Source organism: Saccostrea cucullata, unplaced genomic scaffold, assembly GCF_032062105.1.
Source record: "Saccostrea cucullata isolate Sc308-1 unplaced genomic scaffold, CSIRO_AGI_Scuc_v1 ctg666, whole genome shotgun sequence".
Classification (NCBI taxonomy): domain Eukaryota; kingdom Metazoa; phylum Mollusca; class Bivalvia; order Ostreida; family Ostreidae; genus Saccostrea; species Saccostrea cuccullata.
Genome location: NW_026919713.1, coordinates 106704 through 117830, shown reverse-complemented (window position 1 = coordinate 117830; position 11127 = coordinate 106704).

Here is an 11127-nt window from a genome sequence, read left to right as displayed (position 1 = left end):
CAGACTTCTTTATAAGTATAACGAATTTGTCAGGAACAATAATCAATGCTTCGAATCCGGTGCTGGAAACTAATTAATATGGTTGACACTTATCGAAGATGTAATATGTTTACGGAAACGGCTCCGCCAGTGCATGAATTGATAATATTTTTATCGGGTCTGTGCATATTCATCGATATACATGTACAACACAAATTCGAGTGCCTGTTTCTTTTTTAAAATAAAAGTTACCAAAAGATCAACAGGATTTTACCAAAAAGAATCTAATAATTTGAACATCCAAGAAAATGAAGTATGTATTATACATTACATAAAGCCTTTTTGGTAACAAGTTTTGCAGCTACGTCCACTAAACCTGAACTCTATGGCCGTACATGATTGATTAAAATACCAGGATTAAACCTATATCTTAATAAATGCATCAACATTTTCCCCAGTGGAAAAAATTTCAGCTTTGCCACTGTTTTTATAAACATTCTGATAAAACCCTGAAACTAATGTAGCCAATCTTCTTGAGAAATCTTATCTCTTAACTCTTTTCATCCAGACGTTCTTACTGGAACAATTACCTGCTTATACTGTTTGTACTATATCGGTACCTAGCGAAGTTATTGTAGTTAGGGCAACGAATTGCTCGTCGTTTGGATTTATTGTATATGGACATCACGCCTATAACGCATATGGTTACTCTGGGAAAATCTTTTGTCATGTTCTGCAAGATTTTACTTGATTTTTTAATTATTTTTCAATAGGAGGAAATAAAGGCGAATATGAACAAATCAGTTATAAAAAAAATTCTAAGTAGTTTCATTAATTAGTACGCAGTGGTTATAAGGAAGCATGCAAAATATTTTACCTCGACTAAATCAGTGCTACATGACATAAACTTCTGAACACAATTTTTCGATATATTTCTATGGGGGTATTTGTATTTAGAGATGCAACTTAACTCTAGAAAATGAATTGAAACGTGTAAACATTAATAGAAATGAATGATTTATTTTGTTATGCTGTATCTGTCATTTTGATTAAAATCTCCCAACGATGACGTCCTATGTGCACATGAAGTCACTTGGCAATTGATCATGTCGTGTAAAGAGAATTTGGTTAAGATGACATGTACAAAGATACGTAATATGGAGTTTAATGGGAGATATCGTGAATATCATGTGAAATTGTTATTTAGTTCAGTTTAATAAACAGGTATGCTAATTTATTTTAATCGATTATATTATCTTTGGAAGACAGTCAACTATATACATTTGTACATATCCCGGTCGGCCTTTTCATTGTCATTCATGAAAAAAAATCATGCAACAGAACAACAATAAGCTGGATATTTCAAACATTATATTTATATAGATGGAAAGTTTACTTTCTTATAAACTTGGAAAGTGCTTCTAGAATCCCAAGTTAAGCATGGTTTTACGAAAAAAATCTCGGTTCATATGTATAAAATTCAAAACATAGGTTGTGGTTTCACGCGAATGTTTAGAATAATTATTTTACTGACAAGACAGTTGGATTTTAGCAGTATTTTAAGGCAAAATAGCTGTTTTTCAACTATATTATTTACTCAAAGAAATTATTAAACTCCTGGTTTTGTTGTTCTATTAACTTTTATATTAAAGAAAATTTTGCTTTTAATAGAAGTCAGGTGATGCCGTGGCGGTGGTGTACGTCTTTGCGTTAGACACTCTTTTATCTGTATGCAATAGTTAATAACAGTTTACGTTTATCAGCGGTTTCGGTAATTTATCAAACATGATTTTCTTTAAAAAGTCTAAATTTCCCGAGAAATGACTCATATGCTTCCCTAACATACCTGCGTATCAACAGTAGTGCAATGCACACTCAATGTTTAGTGAGTCTCAATACAGAGATTTATTCCTGTTAAATGATTGTTATGCTATTGGTACATGTAATGCTGTCTTTGTGCCGATAATAATTATACAATGACCTTGTCAGCAAATACAATCTATCATTAAGTCTAATGCCGACTAACGATTTTCATACTTATTGTTAGTCCATTATTATACACTGCTTGGACGACGGATTTTTCCGTTATTTCCCGATCATGACAAGGAGCACACGGCGGGTGTGAATGGTCAGCAGGAGATGCTCAATGCTCAATGGCACCTGATCCCATCCCTGATGTTTTGGAGGTCCGTGTTTCTCTGTTCCTATTTTGTATTGTTTTCTGGACATTGATATTGAATACTGTACGTAATCTCAATATCCGTCTTCCTTATGCAAGACAAAGAAGGTGATATATTTAATCATATTCATTATTAGGTACTCGGATCATGATCAGCACAAAATGCCAGCTATCTTCATAGTAAGCTTTTGAAAATTGATATCAAGGATTAAGGAAAGGAAATCTTTTGCAAATCCAAACAAGATGTGTTTATGAAACACCATGCACCATTTTTAGCACATATGTCACTGTCAAGGTCAGAAGGTCATTGTTATGCTATCATTTCGAAGAACTTGTTTTGTAGAGTATGCATATCAAAAATAAAGTCTCTATCTTGCGTAAATCAAAGGTTATGGAGAAGGTCGAAAAAAGCTATTTTAGCATATAGCTCAAGTCATAGTCACAAGATCATTGACATTGTATTATTTCAAGGAACATGATGAGAGGAGTATACATATCAAAAATGAAGTCTCTGTATCTCGTGGTTCAAATGTTATGGTGAAGGTTCAAAAAAGCTATTTTTGGCATATGGGTCACAGTTAAGGTCACAAGGTTATTAAAATTGACATCATTGGAAAGAGATTAGTAGAGTACGTATACTAAATATGAAGTCTCTATCTTTGATGGTTCAAAAGTAACGGCGAAGTTTTAAGCTTGTAGAAAAAACCTGTTTTTAGCATATAGGCCACAGTCAAGGTCATAAGGTCATTGAGTTTGGTATCTTTTCAAAGAACTTTATTAATGGAGTATGCATACAAAATATTAAATCTCTATCTTTTAGAGTTAAAAAGTTACGGTGAATGTTAAATTTTGCAGACAAACAGACAAACAGCTAAACGACAGAAGGATAGGGGAAAAAACCAATACGGTTCCCAGATCTCTATCCAGGCACATAATTATATATCTAGGAGAGGTTATCAAAAAGTTCGTGGACTAGCTTCATAAAATTAAAACCGCTTTAAGCACATCAGTGAATTTTAAAATATCTAGTTAACATAATCTTTTCTATCTAAAGAATAAACCATAACTCATAAATTTTATTTTTTAATAAATTAGTAATGTTTTTGAAAGCAATGGTATGCCCAGGCGGCGCAACCTCGAACACGACGTTTTTGCGACCTATCTGTGACTGAGAAAAACTTTTTTGATTTGATCATTTGATATCCAAAAATCCCATTTATTCAGGTATGTGTCGGGACACAATTAAACCATAAAATGTGAAATTTTCACTTCATTCTGGAAGTTCTATGAAATTTTATCGTAAATTTTACACGGAATGTCAAAACAAACAAGGCCTTGAATTGACGTCAAAAGTAGCTTGTCCACATTGTCTGGTACTGAGGTTTCCTATATCTGTATAGTGATATACTCAGTCATTAGTACTTTTTAGTAATATAATGAATTTTGCGATATAAATATCGATATCATTAAATCTTCCAGGTTCTCACATAGTTGATATATATACAAATATTTCGGAAGTACACATTCCAACAGCTTTTCATTACGATAACAAAACTAAGGTAATCTAACAGCCATGCTTTATGCTAAGCGTATTGACTTTAATTTTTCAATCGTCATTTCCCTAACTCATGCAGCAATACAACTTTATCGCCTTCATACGGGGTTTCTAAATCTCAGTTTATTCGAAACGCAAGAGCATGCTTTACGTATTAACAATTTCTAAAACAAAGTGGGCTATCTTTGTAATTGGCATGCATGTTGTTGAAACAAGAATATCAGAAACAATCTCGTTTGATGTCATCATTTCCAAATTAAAGATGAGTCGTCGATACAATAATCTTGTCAGCAAACACCGAATTATCAACGAATTTTCCATTATATCTTGATCATGACAAGGAGCACACGGCGGGTGTTACCGTTCAGCAGGGGATGATCACTCCTCTATGACACCTGACGTTTTGAAGGCCCGTATTTGGACTGCTCTAAATCATTGCTTAATGAACTTTTGAACTTGAATACTATTCGATATCTTCATATATTTCATGTAAGTTTCGAAGATATGTTCATGGTATCTATTGGAACTAGTACTTTTTGCCTGTGAAGTATGAATCACATTGTGGATAAAAGGTTAACACCAATAAAGTACAGCACAAAAAAGACCCAACCTAACACGCCAGTGCCAGAAAAAGCTAAGACATTTTTTTATCTGCAAAATTAGTAGATTTCAGTTAAGTAAAAATCCAGTTACTTCAATAATATCAACATACATGGAATTATCCCAAAATTGCATACTTTTACATTAAGGTCAGACGACACGTTCCTCAAATATATGTTTTGTATCTCTTGGTATTATATAAAAAAATTATTCATATATGTCATTCTCTTCCGATTTCTACATTGTTTTTAAAATATTTTTAAATATAAGAACACCAAAAATTGTGTTTTAGGCCATTTAGAAGATTACCCATAAGGGTTATATAAGAGATATGACCCTATGGTATCTTGACCAAATGCCTGGTAAGGTACCCTAATTTTTTCTGAGAAAACTTTATTAGGTACCTCTACTTCAATGACGAATTCTTAAGAAAAGTTATATATTTTTTAGGAACGTGTCGTCAGACCTTAAAGATACTTGTACCTGAGTTTATTACCGTATTACAGATACCTTGGTAACTTCCGTGTCATAGTATATGGAGAGCCCAAGAACATGTTTCTATCAGCAATATTAGTAGATATCAGCGATGTATAAATCCAGTTACTTCAATAATATCAACATCTGTATAACAGTATACCACAATTGCACACTTTTACACAAAAAAGTACTAGTAGCTGAGTTTGCAGTTATGTAAAGGAAGCATTCCAAATTATTATTCGGGAAATATAGACTTTCTAACGAAAATTCAGTTTGATAATTTACCAAAACCGCTGATAAACGCAAAGACGTGCACCGTTACTTCTATTAATGGCGAAATGTTCCTAAATTATATATATAAAAAAAAGCTAGCTTAAAAAACAAAAATACCCCGAAGTTTAATAATTTTTTTAAGTAAATAATATAGTCGAAAAACAGCATTTTGTTTAAAAGTGTTGATAGATTCCCACTGTCTTGTTAGTAAAATGATATCATTCCACATGTTCGCACAAAACTTTACCAGATTTTTGAATTTAATACACATGAACCGAGATTTTTTCGTAAATCCATGCTTAACTCGGGATTCTAGCTGCTAATTCCAAAAATTTCAGAGGGAAAACTTTCCAGCTGAACAAATGGTATGTTGTGAAATAATCAGCTTAGGATTGTTATGTTGCATTAATTTTGTCACAGATGACAGAGGAGAGGCCGATGTAACTACGAAAAGTGACCTCCATAGATTTTTTACCAGTGGGTCATTTTTCTACGCAGGGTCAATATTCTCTGACAAGTAGGGTCATTTTTTAACCGTAGAACAACATTCCAGTCCAGGAATTCTACAACTCAACACACTTTGAAAAATGGACTCATAGAAATTTGGCCCCCTTCTTTTTTAAACAAGGAAACCTAATATCTGTGTCTCCTGAAACTAGTATTCTTTTGAAGGTCACCTAAGTAAACTCAGTGAATATTGTGAAATTCAAGACCCCTGGGTAAGGGGTTTTAGTGCCATGGGGCCGGGGGGGGGGGGGGGGGCTAAATAGATTATGTAGGGAAAATGCATTATTTCTTTGAATTTTTTTTTTTATTCTTGGGCGTTAAGTAAACTAACCAAGAAATGTTGAATAAGGATGCTTCATCCCAAATTGTGGATTTCATGGCCCCAGGGTCAGGGGTTCTAGTATATAGATCAAATAGTGAAAATGCATTATTTCTATGAAAATCTTCTCTTCTGTTGGATATAAAAAAAATCAAGTCCATAGTTATGATGAGCGAGAAAATTGTAAATTTCATGGCCCCTGGGTCAGGGGTTCTGGTAATTGGATGGGGCTTTATTGATTATTTAATGAAATGCATGGATTCTCTGAAAATCACCTCCTCTGCTCCTAGATATAAAAAAAACTAACCAAGTACATACATGTAGTTATGACGAGCAAGAAATGCTTTCTCAAAATTATGAATTTTATGGCCCCTGGATTGAAGAGTTAGGGTGGAGCTCTATTGATTATATAGTGAACTCATAAATTATGTAAAAATCTTTTCTTCTCCTGGGTAATAAAATAAACTAACCAAGTATATAGATATTTTGAATTAGGTTGCCTCTTCCAATATTTTGATTTTAATGGCCCCTGCATCAGGGGTTCAGGATTAGGGCGGGAATATATTGATTTTACAATGAAAATGTATTAACTCTTTAAAAATAATTTCCTCTGCTCCTGGGTATTAAACCAATGAACTATGTAACTATATACATAGTTATGATAAAGAAGGATGCCTCTTCAAAAATTGTGAATTTCAGGCTCCCGGGTAAAAGGTTCTGGTGTAAGGGCGGAGCTCTACTAATTGTAATTAAAATGCCTGATTCGTTTTTTTTTTAAATCTTTTCCTTTGCTCCTGGTTATTATGCCAATGATCTAAGTACATATTTATGATGAAGAAAGGTTCCTCATTCGAAATTGTACATTTCATGACCCCTTACCGGGGAATGGGGGTTGTGGGGGGGGTGTTTCATACTCTGAAAATGAATAAATGCGTGAAAGTTGTTCCTTGGTATTAGTCAACCGTTTATGCTAAAATAAAATTTATGATAAAATTTCCAAGATTTTGAAATTTCTGGCCAAAAGATCAGTGGTGCACAACCGGCTATAAAAAGAATGCATTTCCTTTTTGTTACTCTGATCTACCTCTGGGTAATAGGTAACTCACCCATTCTCAATATAAGGGCACAAATGCCTCTCTGATTTTTTAAAAAATGAAGTTCAAGATAACAATTTTTCTATCAATTACCTTTGAAAGAAAGTATCTGAAGATTTTGTTTCCAGATTTTTTTTCATCAAATTATAATACATGGAATAATGACAAGACGATAAAGTAGAGGGTGATTTTATTCAGAAATGTAGCTTGAAATGTACGTTACTCTTTCTTCAATGTCCAAAAAGATATGTAAAAAAAATGTTGTCATTCAAATCACAATTGGAATATCTCATCTTGACACCAGCACATCCTACCAACTCTGTCAGCAACATATTTTCTCGGCATACGAACGTGCGTTTGATTTTTCCTTTCAAAAAACAAGGGTTACTTTTTGATCCAGATGTATAAAAACATTTTTTAAATATATGCTTTAAATTTCTCTCTCTGTTTTGTTTAGAGCGATCAGTTTGGAATCTTGTCATTTTCTATAGATACTGGAACCTAACATGTACATGTAGTAAAATTCTATTTTGTAGTTACTGTCTTTTTAACATATATCCATGCCGATTTAGAAAACTGCGTAAATGTAACGTACATTTCAAGATAAATTTCTGTTTAATAAAAAGCTTAAAATTAATCTAAAAATTCATCGTTTTGTTTCAGTTCATTCCAAAAAGATTCTCTATGTAATCGCATTGTGTTATATGTCACAATCACCACTATAAAGATACGATTGCTCAGAATATGAGTAGGTATGTACATTTCAAGCTTGTAATAATATGTAAATAAGTAATAAGAAAATACTGAGAAAAAAAGCAATTATTGACATAAAAATCATTTCAATGAAGCGTTTTAAGGCAGTAATTTAAGAAATTATAATGTAACAAAAGAGGTTATTTGTCATCAACTATGTCTCGTCACTTCGGTAACGTTCATTTTACATATTATTGGGGAGTCCCCTCCACCTCAGTTCATTACCATTCTTTTGTGCTCTTTCGCTGAAATTGACACCGGTCGTAGCCTAGTTACTTCTACCTGTGTGCAAGGGTACAGACAAAAAAATATAAGAGTCAGACGTATTTTGCTATGATCTAACAAATGCTCGTGTATGGCCATTGAAACTTAACATAAATCTATATTCCGAATATATCCATCGACAGTTTGTTAACAATTTCTTTTAGTATGTTGCAACATCGTTTTTCAAATCACAAACATACCTGCTTTTCAGCAGATCTGGAAAAATATAAACCAAAATGCAATGATTCAAACAAAACTGAGTATTGTGTGCCTTTCAGTATTTGAAATGTACGTGACCGTCTTGTGTTCTGTGTTTATTTGTTTTGTTTTGTTTCTTTTTTTTATACCAATTATAAGCCTATGCATACATTGTTTTATTTTGAATTATCAAAAACAATTAAATTAATATTGACGAAAAGTCGCATATTAAAAGTAAACCACCTGCAGAAAGGTTGTCAAAGATGAATTTAAAACACTTAAAAATAAATTTTCTAGCATGTTGTAACAGTCTAAAACATTTACGAGGATTGGGGGTGCATTTAGATGGATTTATGTGGCCAGTTGTCAAATGGATTGTAATGATAATTTTGTTTCGCTCGTGTAAACGCAATTCATTGACTAAATTAAAAAAAAATGTCAGTTAGAAATACGTAAAATGTACGTTACCATACGTAACGTACATTTCAAATATAAAAATCAATTCTCTTCCACAAGCGTACGTTAGACACGCAATATATTGATACTATTTGAACTTGCATATCATAAGAAATGCATCATACAGGTTTCGTATTCAGAAATATATACCAGGTATCAAAATTATATTACATAAAATTGACCTTAATATATTTTTTTTTCCTAAGCAGAAACGTTTCTTTTCATTAATTTTGGGATTTAGCCGACCTCCAACCTTTGAAACTTTCCTTTGTGTACACATTCGACTGTGTGAAAGTATGAGAATACATGAAAATTCGTGCGAGATTCACTTAATTCGAATTTCATGGTAACGTACATTTCAGTAACGTACATTTCAAATGATCACTTTTAATGTAAAAAATAATTTTTAATTGTGTTAAGCAAAACGTCTTTGCCAGTTTACAGGATACAAGGGGTTGCTTATTCAGAGTCGTCTCATATTTTCTACTTAATATATATTCTTAATGGAAGAATATAGGTAACGTACATTTCTTTCTTATCTCTACGATTGAAAATGTCTTTCATTCCGTAAACATATTTATAAAAGTTGCTCAAATTGTTCATTTTCATGTTACATTATCTAAGTAGGAGTAATTAATCCTTTGAAATTTCAAATTTAGCCCATCAATAAATAAAGGAGAACAAAACTATCAAGTGTATAATCTTTGTGTTTGCTTGTAATTTGGTTGAAATAGAATTAAGCGACAGGGACATTGAACAATAAAAATTATTTATTATCACAAAGAAAATGTATTTATTGTTATGAAAAGAAATATATATGATACAAGGTTTAACTTATCAGAAAATTTTTACTTGAGAATCAAAACTATATATTACACAGAGGGGATTCAGAATAATATTTGCCTCGGCGACAGTAACGTACATTTCAAATAGGCTACTATATTTGAATTTGGAACTCCTTAAATACCTTTTCAGATCGATAATTATATGAATTCTTATTTATTGTTATATGACTATTTATAATGTTGATTTAAAAATTACATCAGTGGTATTTCTTTTAAATGAAAATGAGGCGACATTATTTGAGCCCTTATATTGAGAATGGGTGAACTAAAGTAAACATGCAAAGGGTATAGTTATGAAGCAATGGTCCCTCTTTCAAAATTGTGGATTTCAAGGCCTCTAGTTTAAAACAGGAACCGAATTCAATTGTTGCAAAGTTGTTACATGATGCTCAGTGACCCATAACAGGCCCATGGATCTCTTGTTTATACTTACAAATGTAAGGAGGGGGGATGCACTTTACTCCTCCCCAACATATATTTGATTGAATGTCTTAATAGTAGCATCATAATCAATGTATCTGGAATGGTTTTTTAGCTTGTGTAATTCCAAGGAAAATTTATTTATTGAGGGGCATAAATGTTTCATTTTTGGGTGTTTTTTATGAGGAGATATCAACTAAATAAAATTCCATTTAATTAATTAATATCAACATTTGTATTCCATGCTATATCATAATACAAAAACGTAATACTAGCTAGGTATCTTGGTAACTTCACCCCCATATGGTGTGGAGAGGCTATAAGATTGTATTTATCAACAATATTCGTAGATATCACCTAGGTAAAAAAACAGTTAATTCAATGATGTTACAATGTTATATCTTTATTTGTGTGGTTAAACTTTCAAATGCCTCACGAAATAAACTAGAAGTAATAATAATGAATGTTAAACTGATAAACTAAAATGATAAATTGTCAGTCATGTTTTATGTTGAGAACCTTGAAGAAACTTCTTATTTCATGTAACTGTAACAGTAGATATCAACATTTTAAATATCCAGCCACTTGAAGAATGTTAAAAAATTTCCCTAAAAAATGTTTTACAACAAGTAAAAATAGTTATAGGTATCACTACAGATACTTCGTTACTTGAGCAGGTCTGGGCGATTTCTAAATAAGGAAGTCAAGAACGATAACCGTGAATTGCTATTAATACACAGAATAAACAAGGCACTAATCTTTCTGACCAATCAGATAACAGCATTTAGACAAACCTATGAGAGAATAAATAAAACACGTGGTTTTTAAGTTTTTTGTTCAAAAGATTTTTTTAGAACAAACTTTTTGTAAACTTTATGCGCATTTGGGAATAATATAATATTTATGACAATTCTACCGTGAACAAACACGACTTGAAAGCTTGGAATACGTTTTAAGTGGGATAAAAAAATCTGTCTGTAGGAGTTAGCAATCCCAAAAGTTCACTTACGTAAAAAAATTGATACAAATAGGGTAAATTTTCAGTTTTTAGAGCCTGACATAAAAATCTTATCGAAAAGATAACAGTCTTTATTATTTTTGAGTGTTTATTACAGAATACTAGTAGTCCATGCAGTTTCTGATATGCGAGGTAAGATATTGGGATAAAACGCATTCATTTATAATATTACAGGATTCTCTTTTCTCCA